Raw genomic sequence first — 11657 nt, forward strand, 5'->3', positions numbered from 1 at the left:
TGTTGAACATATTTTGCCAATTCACTCAACTCAAAAAGTCATCCATGTGACCATGTTGTGTTGTAGATTTTATACTATACATTAAAATGCCTAGGTTAGTTATTGCGTATAATTGCTAGGTACAAAAATAAAAAAAAGCCTAGGTTAGTTACTCCCGCTCCTCCCTAAATACTTCCACCCACTCGATATTTTATTTTGATGCCTAGGTTAGTTACTACATATAATTGCTAGATACTATATCCCCTCGAGAACTCCCGCTCCTCCCTAGAGACTTCCACCCCTTGGTGTGAAGCTACGGTCAAGGCATCATGCAACCATCTCATAGGCATGGACCATGGCAACTCCTCCACGCCGTCGACAAATCGAATTAGCCACTAGCATGTGCTATGTTGAAATTCTAATCGTGCTATTCTCGCGTTCACTTTTGGCCTGCTTATACCTATTAAGCCACTTCTCCATGGATGCATAGTGTAATACACAAAAACAATCCACTTTCTCCTCCATGATGCCATCCATCCTCTTCTCTATTCCATTTTCAATCACCACATCTCTTGTTAGTCTATCATCATCCTTTAACATCCACAATATCTTGTTATCTGAATCCACCATTGGTAGCCACTCCAAAATATACACGAATGCCTTTGACACTAGTCAATCTTCAATCGTGCTATTGGATAAGCTTATTGTCACAAAAATCCTTTTAGGACTTTTATGAAGTGCTCCAAGAAGAACATCCATTTGATATGGACTGGTCCTCCAATCTCCACTTCATCCATGAGATATACTAGGAGGTGAATTTGTATCATGAACATGCTCCTGGATAAGTACTTCTCAAAGAGAGAGATTGTCTCCATTACTCCTTACCTTGTGAATTCAATGGAGGATGTGTTGATCTTCTTACATGAGATCTACTATACTAAATTTGATACCTTATAAATCATTGAACGTATCTCTAGAGTAAGACATCCCATGATCGCGATCGGTAGTATGAACTGTCATATGGTTCCGGAACAAGCTGCCAACATTCTTAAAAATATGCATGGGATCCAACAAATGGTTCATCTATAAATGGGTCCAATATGACAGCTCATAGAGAACTGAGAATCATCTCATTCCCTTGGAAGCAAATCCTCGTGGATCATCTTCCACTCATACTAGCTAAATTGGATATTCATTCATACAGGGGGGGTCATCCAAGGAATCCTACTCTTAAATCATGGACCTTTGGTAAGAATGCAGTGTATCCTTGATAGACCATCTTCTTCATGGTTTGCAACCTTTACGAGCCCAAACTAACGAGCATGCATAGTAACTTGAGGTAACTAGGTCTGTCATAATATCCATATCTAGTCAACACAAATATTAACGAGTGATATTAGATACTAGCAATAAGAATGGAAGTTCATTTATGTGAGTACTCCCTGAATCCAAGAAGGTCATTCATGGTCCACATAAGAATGACTCTTATGTTAATGGACCACCTCCCAATATGCTTACTCATGTCTTCCATAGTAATCCCCTCCTTCCACAATATCTTGGGATTGTCAACTAATGGATAGAGAGAAATGTTTATAATCTTGATGATAGCACCCAAGAATGAGCAAGCTAAGGATTAGACATCCTTTCTTCATAGAAATCCATGGCCAAATGTTATAGTTCACAATAACTACTAGCCACTTTTGAAGAAATAAAAGATCATTCTTATCTATGCATCAAGATAAAGGAGTGTAATATGTACTTGAACAAATCGGTCACATTTGTATTGCTCCATCCATACTTTGCCTATATCCTTAAAGAGCACAAATATCTTTAAGTGAGATAGTCGGCACCCATTGTATAATGGTATGGGCGTATCCTCTCTCAATGGATCAAATGACCCAATGTCCATGTGTAGTAATGTATCAATCATGGCCTCCATCTCAAGCCCTAAGATTGAAGAAAGGTCCCCAATGTCTTATGGTGTCTAGAGCATAGTTAGCGGAGTGCTCTCTAATGGGCTTATCGACTCAAATGCTCCTTCCATTGCATGCCCATGAACACTTTTTATGGACCGTAATAGGTGCATTGCTTGGGATGGATCGACACCTCTTTGTGGATATTTTAGGGTACATTTAATATTATTAAAGTTTATTTCAATGAGTTAGATTGCAAAGCATGATTAGTACATACTTCTCATAGTTAACTCAAAGTCTAAGACTCCTTAATCAATGATTTTTAGTTTAAACGCATCAAAGTATCACATGTGGTCTATAGACAAGTGACACTTTTATCTTATTTTAAGCTTTCACTAAGTGCAAGGCTATGGGATACTCTAATTGAGATATGCCTCTCGATCTCAAACGTCGCAACTCTCATTGTTGTCTATTTTCTTTATATCACAGTGAATGATACACTTCTCTCTCTCAATTTATCACTCCCTCTCATCCTCCCTTTCCCTCCCTCCCTTCCTCTTTATGTTGTTTAGTTTTCCTTTTGCTTCTTTTTCTCTATCTACATATATTCCTTTTTTGCTCTCTTTTTCCCTCCCTCTCATATCTCTCTATCCCTTTCTATCCATTTTTTGAGTGTCCCTCCCTTTATATATCTCTCCTTTTCTCTCACTATTTATTTATTTCTCTCTCTCTTTTTCTATCTACATGTGTGTGTAAATATATATTCCTTTCTCTACCTCCCTCCCTCATCTTTATTTCTATTCCTCTCTCTTTATTTTTCTACTTTTTTATTTTTTATCTCTCTATTTCTCTCTCTTTTTCTCCTTACATACACACACGTACATATATATCTCCATCCCTATCTCTATTCTCCGTTCTTTTCGTTATCTCCCTCACTCTCTTTCTTTTTCTTTCTTATATTTATTTTTATCTCCCTTTATTTCTCTCTCTCTCTCTCTCTCTCTCTCTCTCTCTCTCTCTCTCTCTCTCTCTCTCTCTCTCTCTCTCTCTCTCTCTCTCTCTCTCTCTCTGTGTATTGCTCTATTTCTCTTTACATTTATTTGTATTTTTTTTGTTTCTTTCCGTCCCTCCCTCTATTTCTCTCTCCCTATGCATCTTTATTTCTCTCTTCCCTCTCTCTCTTTGTTTCTAGCCTTCTCTCTCCCCCTCCCTCTATCTCTCTATTTTTCTCTTTCTCGAGTAAGTTACTCGTGAATATATATGTGCATCACAACGTAGGTTCAAAATAAGGTATTTTTAAATTACCAATATAAAGGGGTTATCTACATATTGAATAGAAAAGAGTTATGCTTTATTCAAAAAAAAATTCACAAATAAGGATATTTATAAATAGACCTTGAATGCATGTGATGTATAAGAGAATATACATAGAGTAACTTCCACGAGTTTTCTTCTTCCCCTCTCTCCCTCTTTGTTTCTCTATGTCTCCATCCTTCTCTTTGCTTCTCTCTCTCTCTCTCTCTCTCTCTCTCTCTCTCTCTCTCTCTCTCTCTATTTTTCTCTCTCCCCCTTTTTGTTTCTCTCCCTTCTCTATTTTTCTCCCTACTTTTGTCTCTCTAGTTCTCTCTCTTTCCTTCCCTCTCTCTCTCTCTCTCTCTCTCTCTATCTCTCTATTTTTCTCTCTCCCTCTTTGTTTCTCTATCTCTCCATCTCTCTCTTTGTTTCTCTCTCTTTATGTATTTTTCCCTGTCTTCCTCCTCTCTCTATTTTTCCTCATTTTCTTTCTCTCCTCTTTTATCTCCCTTCTGCTATCTATTTTTTTCTCTCTCCCCTCACTCCCTCTTTGTTTCTCTCCCTCTCTCTTCTCTCTCTCTTTCTCTCCCTTCCTTTCTCTATTTCTCTCTCTCCCTCCCCCCTCTCTCTCTATCCATCTCTCCACAAACTAAAAGAAAGAGAGAATATTAAAAAAAGAAAAAGAGAGAGGAGAGATAATGTACATACCTTAAAGGCTCGAAAAAGAATTCATTTGCCTAATGGCTTCCCTCCCTTTTCTCTTTCATGCCTCTCTCCTCCTTCTTTGCGGATGGTGGCAGCAGTGCTCTCTCTCTCTCTCTCTCTCTCTCTCTCTCTCTCTCTCTCTCTCTCTCAATCTCAACTTTGAGCTCTTCCCCTCTCTCTTTGATTCTCTTTTGCTCATTCATTGTCAAAATGCTACGCTTAGATTTTCACTCCTTTTTTTCCCCCCTTAGTATGCCATCACTATGTTCCTCACTAATAGTGTCATTATTTGTGTTGTTATATATAACAACACTATTAGTGACAACACCAATTTGTGTCAAAATTGTGGCTATATCTTTGTTTCCTTATAGTGCGTCAAACTATCCTTACATAAAAACCATAAGTTGTAAAAGTACAATAAACACTCTATAATATATACACACTAAATTTGGATGCATCAATCTATGTGTCTATATTTATTGTTAGAAACACATTTATAAACAAGTGTATTGTCACATCTAAATAACATTTGAATGCATTGTTAAACATATCCATAATTAGAATTTTACATAATGATTTTAATAGGGAAATATTATAACCAAAAAAATATTTAAATGAAAACATTGAAATAGTAAAAAAATAATACATGTAAGCAAAAAATGCTAATAATTTGAAAATGAATAAGAGGAGAAAGAAAAATATATTACTACTACTTGAGCTTTTTTTTGCACACGGAGAAATAATATATTGTCTCATAATATATTATTAATCTATGGGTTCTTCACTACCTCTCTTAGAAACCTTCTCACTTGAGGTATAAATAAGAGAAAGAAGAAGAAGAAGCAAAAGAAAGCTTGGTTATGCCTTGCGACGAAGAAGAAGAAAGTAAAGAAAGAAAGAAAAATGTGCAACTATTTTCAAGAAAATAATATTTTTTAAAAACAAAAAGAGGAGAAAGAAAATAACCTTCTTTTCCAAGCTTCCTAGTGCACCATATGCAATGAACCTTTGTTGGCCCTTCCTTGGTTCTATCTCTTAACCTTCAAAGAAGAAAAAGGAAAAAGATGAAATTCTTTTGTGTTCTAAAGAAGAAGAAGAAGAAGAAAGCTACCTTGTTTTGAAGAAGAAGAAGCAAAAAATATTGCTTGCCTTACAATAACAAGAAGAAAATATGGCTATTTCTAAGAAGAAAAATAATACAATGTAGCTTTAAAAAAGAAAAAAGGAGAGGAGAGATACTGTACATACCTCAAAGGCTCGAAAAATAATTCATTTGCCTTCATGGCTTCTCTCCCTTTTCTCTTTCAAGCCTCTCTCCTCCTTTGCAGATGGTGGCAGCAGTGGTCTCTCTCTCTCTCTCTCTCTCTCTCTCTCTCTCTCTCTCTCTCTCTCTCTCTCTCTCTCTCTCTCTCTCTCTCTCTCTCTCTCTCTCTCTCTCTCTCTCTCTCTCTCTCTCTCTCTCTCTCTCTCTCTCTCTCTCTCTCTCTCTCTCTCAATTTTGAGCTCTCCCCCTCTCTCTTCCACGTGCTTGTAAAATGGGCATGCTTATAAGTTCGTCTTGGTAGATATGAACATGGATGTGCTCTTAGAAGGGCATCAATAATGCACATATCCCGACCTTTTGCTATAGTGTGAGTGGTGCTTTATATAGGGACACGTTTTATGATCATAACGAAACCCTAGTGTTTCAAGTTGCTTTTTTCAAATCAATGATTTCTAGCTTGAATTCCCAATTTGAAGACATCTTTTTCCTTCAATGTATGAGAATTATTGTGCCTGCACAATGATTTCTAGCTTGAATTCCCAATTTGAAGACATCTTTTTCCTTCAATGTATGAGAATTATTGTACCTGCACAATGGTCATTACGTGAGAGGGTCCTAAAGAAATATGAAGCTGAAGATCGAGCAACTAGCCACTTTTTATTATACATCAAAGAAATTGCATACGCATGAATTTGTTGTAATGATGTATGTTGAAGAGCTTAAGTGGAAATGTCTAAGTTTTGAACATTCTTATGTTGAAGAGCTTAAGTGGAAGTTCCCAAGTTTTGAAGACATCTAGAGATTGGATATCATGTATAACTTGCCATAGATAACTTGAGCACTTGCTAGTAAATAGTATGTGGAGGGATGTCTAGCCCAATATTCTTACCCTTAGCAATGCTCAAGTATGGCTGCTTATGAGAGAGGTTTTAGTGCTCTAGGCACTATGATAAAGAGTAAGTTGCATGCTAAATGTTTAGAGACCAAGAGTTTGGATTCCTTAATGAGATTACTGATTGAGGGACCTCCGAAGCTCTAATTTAGAGCTAGCTCATTAAGGATATGGATTTATGGGATGAGAAAGCACATCAACATTTAATAAGACAAGGAATTTTCCAATTGCCTTTGCAACAAATTGCCTACATATTCAAATGATAAACTTATTTCTTATGTTTATCGTGGTCTATAATGATACTGACATCAATGTTCATCATTTGCAAGTCTGTGTTCTCCTCTACTCGATTATCTTTGTCTCATTGATTTGATTTGATTCTTTGCCTTGTTCTTGTACAAACTAGTGGCTTTGGTTATGTTTCTTAATCTTGTTTTCCATTTCTCTTCGATTCTTTTGTGTATATATTTGGTACCGCAATTGCTTCTTCATATGTTTCAATAATGCGTGTTTAGTTGGCAATGTGTTGTATTTTGATTCTACAAAAAAGGTTTACATTCAGTCTCTTCTTTAACATGATCGATCTCTATCTTGCTTATTGCTTTTCTAGATTGTTGCTTGTCCTCTTTTCTTCTTTTGTCTGCCTGACTTTTTGTGCACGCAATGCATGCAATTGTTTTCTCCTTCAGGCGAGTCTTCACGCTGCATGACTTCTAGCCCGCTCATCGGTTGTTGCATACACGTCTCGGAGGTTGCATGACTTCACGCTGTATGTGAGAGAGAGAGAGAGAGAGAGTCTAGATGAGAAGTTTAAAAGCTTTTGCACTCTTTTCAACTTAGAATTGATCAATGGCAAAACGTCGAGCCGATTCAACACGGCGGGAGGTCTGAATTTTTAAAAAACTGTTTCCCGAATAAAATATAAATGGTCGCAGAGAGTAGTACTTTGCAAATCCAAGGAGGCAAGACGGCTACCTCTTCTCTGATTCACAGGCCACGATCTCGATCGATAGTCTGTATTGATCATACGTGCCACGCCGCCAGGATGGCTATAGCCCCTGATCAGCCTCAGCTGATTCCTCTTTGTCGCCGTCTTCTCCTTCTCCTTCTTCTTCTTGGCTTAACAGCGATTCAAGCTGTGCTCTGCAGCTCCGCTCATCGTCATCAGCTGCAGGTTAACGATGCGGCTTATTCTTCAGCCTCTGCTCCATCGTCTTTCACGTACCACAATCATGATATTCGCGGGAGTACGCGGCTGCTGCAGGACTCCATCGTCCCGCCGTGGCTGGACTCGTTCGGCGCGGCCCCCAACATCAGCCTGTCGGTGTGCTTCGACACCGGCCGGAAGTGCGTGCGCGAGGCCGGGCAGCGCTTCTCCTTCAACGACACCTCCCTCCCTCCCGTCGTCACAGTCTCCGGTTCCGACCTGGCTCGCTACGGCGGCCATGGCTTCACCTTCCTCATCGTCGACCCTGACGCTTTCAACCCTGCGGATCCCGTCGGCCGCTCCGTCGTCCATTGGATTGTCTCTAATATAATCATCCCACCCTCCCTGCACGATCATGCAGATGATTCCTCTTCGTCTATAAATTCTCTAGGTGCAGATCTCCATTGTGTTTTATTAGACTGTATTCGTGAGTTCTGAAGTCGCAAGCAGCTGCTCGTTTAAGTTCTAAAACCGAAGAAACTACTTGATGGTTTGCCTTGATATTGATTTACCATGCAGACGTGGAGAAAAAGGGCACTACAGTCTTCAACTACTTACATCCCACGAAGCCCACATTCCTCGCAAGTGGTCCATACGGGATCCATCGATACTACAGTCTACTGTTTGAGCAGGTACGTGTAGCTCGCTGCATAGAAACGATACCTCTCACATCTACAATTCATCAAAATCATAATGTGAATGATTAATTCCCATGTCATTTTGCGTAATGTTGATATCCTTCTCATGATGATTGCCTTGTGATCTCCATTGCCCTTGGATGGATTGCGCAGAGTTCCCCAGTGGAGAACATAAAGAACGTGACAAGTCCTCTTCTATTCAACACACGCAACTTCACAACAATGTACAAACTTGGATATCCCATTGCAGGAAAGCTATTCACAGTAGATATTGATGCTGCTGCCTAGTTACAACCTCAATCCTCATAACTTGCAAACCCAACAACAAACCATGGAAATTTGTTTTCCATAGTTTTCGAACTCTATTCTTATCAACTTTGATTTTTTAATTACCTTGAAACCTCTTTTCACAACGGCATTACATTGTTATTATAATCAGACGAGTCTTCCAAAGACTAAGATTATAAATATCAAGCTATTGACCATCTAAAACTTATACAATGCCGCCATGGTTGTTCTCATTAATATGGATCTCATTCCATGGAAAGCCTCTCACACTACGTTGACAACAAACTATCTTGCCGAGCACAAGATGTTTCCCATATTGGCATTAGCTTAGAATGTGCTTTAACTCTTTTATAGGAGAATACCAAGGACAATATGATGCCTCCCATATTGACATTAGCCTACAAAGTGCTTTCACTTTTCTATAAAAACAAACTTCTAAGTTTATGTGATGGATACAACACCATCAACATGGCAAATAAACAAGCAGTGGATTGTTTAAAAATATCTATTTTTGGCCCATTGGATGGCTTGACAAGCTTGATCATTGGTCCACCTGCGTGTGTGATTGCCAAAATTTTGACATACGTGTCGATTTTCCAATGAGGAAATTATGGGTCAATTGATGAGTGAATAGATTTATCATTTTATGCATTTAGAAAAGTACTTAAGGATGCATCTATAGGCATCCTTATTCCTACATCAAATGACTTGTGTATAAAACCTTGTTTATTTTTCCACCAACAAGTGTGTAAGCAAATGTGCTTTTATACATACCCCTTTTTAAAATTTAGCTCCACATATAAACAAGGCAATGGATGTGACTAGCCTGGTTAAAAAGAAGAAGGGAGTTGTTGGTTTTAGAATTGCATAGCATGCATGAGTCTCCAACAACTAATAGTTGCTTAGGTGTTTTTTGTTTTGTAATTACTCTTTCAAATAGAACAAGAAATTGCACAAATTCAAAATGATCCCATAGCAAGATTATATGTGTACCTATGTAAAGTACATTTCACACATCAATTGGAAGGCCCTCTATGCCCTTCACTTGGCTATAAGATGTCTACTATATACATGTCACGCACTACGTTATATTTCCTCTAAGGAGCTATAATCATCATTCCCTTCCTGCTCAGTACCCTCTTCATCGTCCTTCTCTTGTGTATGCCCCCACCACCTCCCTTTGGCTCCCTTCTCGTGCCTCATTTCCTTGTCCCTATAGATGTAGAAAAAATTTTGGCAACAAAAAAGTAGTGCCAATGCATACAACAACGGAAATACATTTTAGAAATTATCTAACTATCATGATGTTGCACCACATCTACTTTGTAATAAGGCCCTCTTCATAAAAGTGTGTCTCTGTATCATGTCTGATATGATGACACGTATAAATTGTGCCATCATTAGTGGGAATTCATCCTATAATCTTAAATTGCAAAACAAAAATACCATCACTATTAGAAAAAATCAATCACAATATTAAAGTATATATAAGAGTAAGATAATATTTGGATACTTGTAAACTTAGCTAACCTTGCATGTATAGATCTCATGATTCCAAATGTACTAATGATCCATACCACTCCATATGGATTCATCATGGCTTTCTTTGCTATGGGTTGAAGATTCTCTTAGATTTGCTCAATGCCCCACCCTCATAAGGTGCCATCAATGATCCGTGGTGCTCCAAGTTGTTAGCTAGGCCCCCATTATGAGGAGAAGTCATGTGTGAGCATAGACATTGGTTGGCTCCTCATGACTTGTATGTCAGATGAGGTCTAAGTGATCATATGGCAAAAAGATGACCTTTATGAATCTAGCCTTTGGGTTAGATAGAGTAGTTGTGTTGGTAGCAACTTGAGGCACAACACATCAATAAAGGTCTGAGGAGGGTAGCACCCTTGGCTTGACAATAAAGAAAATACTCCTTGGAATATTTCCTAATCGACTAAGGAAGATTCATAGTATGGTCAAATAGGCCGAGTAGACTACCTTCCCAGACTATAAAAGAAATATCTTTCCTAATCCATTGTCAATCTATCTTTCACCCATTTAGAGCTCTGCTAGCTACCCTAAAGCTCTTCGCCTATTATGTGTCTGAATCACCATCTAAGCTTCATACTAGAATCCCATGGGTGAATAGAGCAATCTTTGTATCAATGCATTTGAAATTCAAGCAGCTTCTATTATTTACATATTTATTGTGTGTTCTCTACTTCTTGCTTAGTTTTTGTTCCCGCAGTGTCATGCTCGGTGTAGGGACGCTAAGCAAGATAGGAATTCCAAGCACAAATCCAAGAAAAATTACAAATCCAAAACTCTATCATGAGAGTATAAGGAATACATACAAAACAAACATGAAGAGAAATATGGTCAGCTGTTTGGATGTCAATGTCAATATGATAAAGAATACTTATACATGGCATGATAGCTCCATCTCTTTCACAATTTAAAGTAGCTTCTGGCACCTTTGTTCCCGTGTAAAAGGAACGACATGGCATCACTCCTTGTCATATCAAAAGGAAGTAAACAATGTTAGCCATTCATAAGGAATAATAAAAGTTCACACGAAAGAGTTAAAAGATGAGCTCATATGACTAGAATATTGTCATTTTCAGGATAGTATGATTACAGCATCTCGATCCAAATGATAAACTCAAGTATCAACACCTTGATCTCAAACAGTATGTGCTGAAATCAGGGCCGTCCAAGGAACTATTTGCATGACCAGGAAAACAGAATATGGTGATTCTCATTAAGGGCACTCATGGATGACTAGAGAATACTCAAGAACTCCACCCCTGTAGAGAAAGGTGTGGACTTGGATGGCATGACGGAGAACCGTGTCTTTGTTGCATGCTTCAAGGATGGAGGACGAAGCATCTCTCTTTTTGTTTTATGCACCTTCTTGTGTCGATAGTTGCATCCAAACCCTGCACCAAGAATCTTCGTGACAGAGAAAGCGGTATGCAAAGCATCATCTACTCTTCAACACCGCATAGCAATATTAGCTCTCATTCTCGTTTTTCTTCAGGTAATGCTTCTTAGTTGGCCGGAGTTTCTCAATGGCATCAAGTACATAGGAAGGTTGTCGCTCTTCTTCTTCTGCACGCGTCGCTTTTGCATCTCCCTCAGCTTTTGCAATAGACCCATTGGAAGAATCTCGTGCATGTATCAGTGGCAAATCTTTTATGCCTGGTACTCAGTATTTATCTTGCCAGATTTTCGAATTCTCAAACTCTTGGAATTTGGGGCGAGCACTCGGCATGACAACTTGCAAAGAGGTCGAAAGCTTGTTTGAGAGACTTGATGTTGAGCTTCTTGATGGCCTGTTGCTCCACCTTCATCAATAGGATAATTATCACTTATTCCATCACGCGTCGTCACCTTCCTCTTCGTCTTCAACTTTGTTCATCACCACTTCGTCTTCATCTTCCGCTTTGTTGTAGCCTTTTGGTCTCCCTGCGTCGCAGCAACGTTT

This window comes from Lygodium microphyllum, chromosome 6, assembly GCF_053477565.2.
Source record: "Lygodium microphyllum isolate KBCC chromosome 6, Lygodium_microphyllum_v1.1.10, whole genome shotgun sequence".
Taxonomy (NCBI): Eukaryota; Viridiplantae; Streptophyta; class Polypodiopsida; order Schizaeales; family Lygodiaceae; genus Lygodium; species Lygodium microphyllum.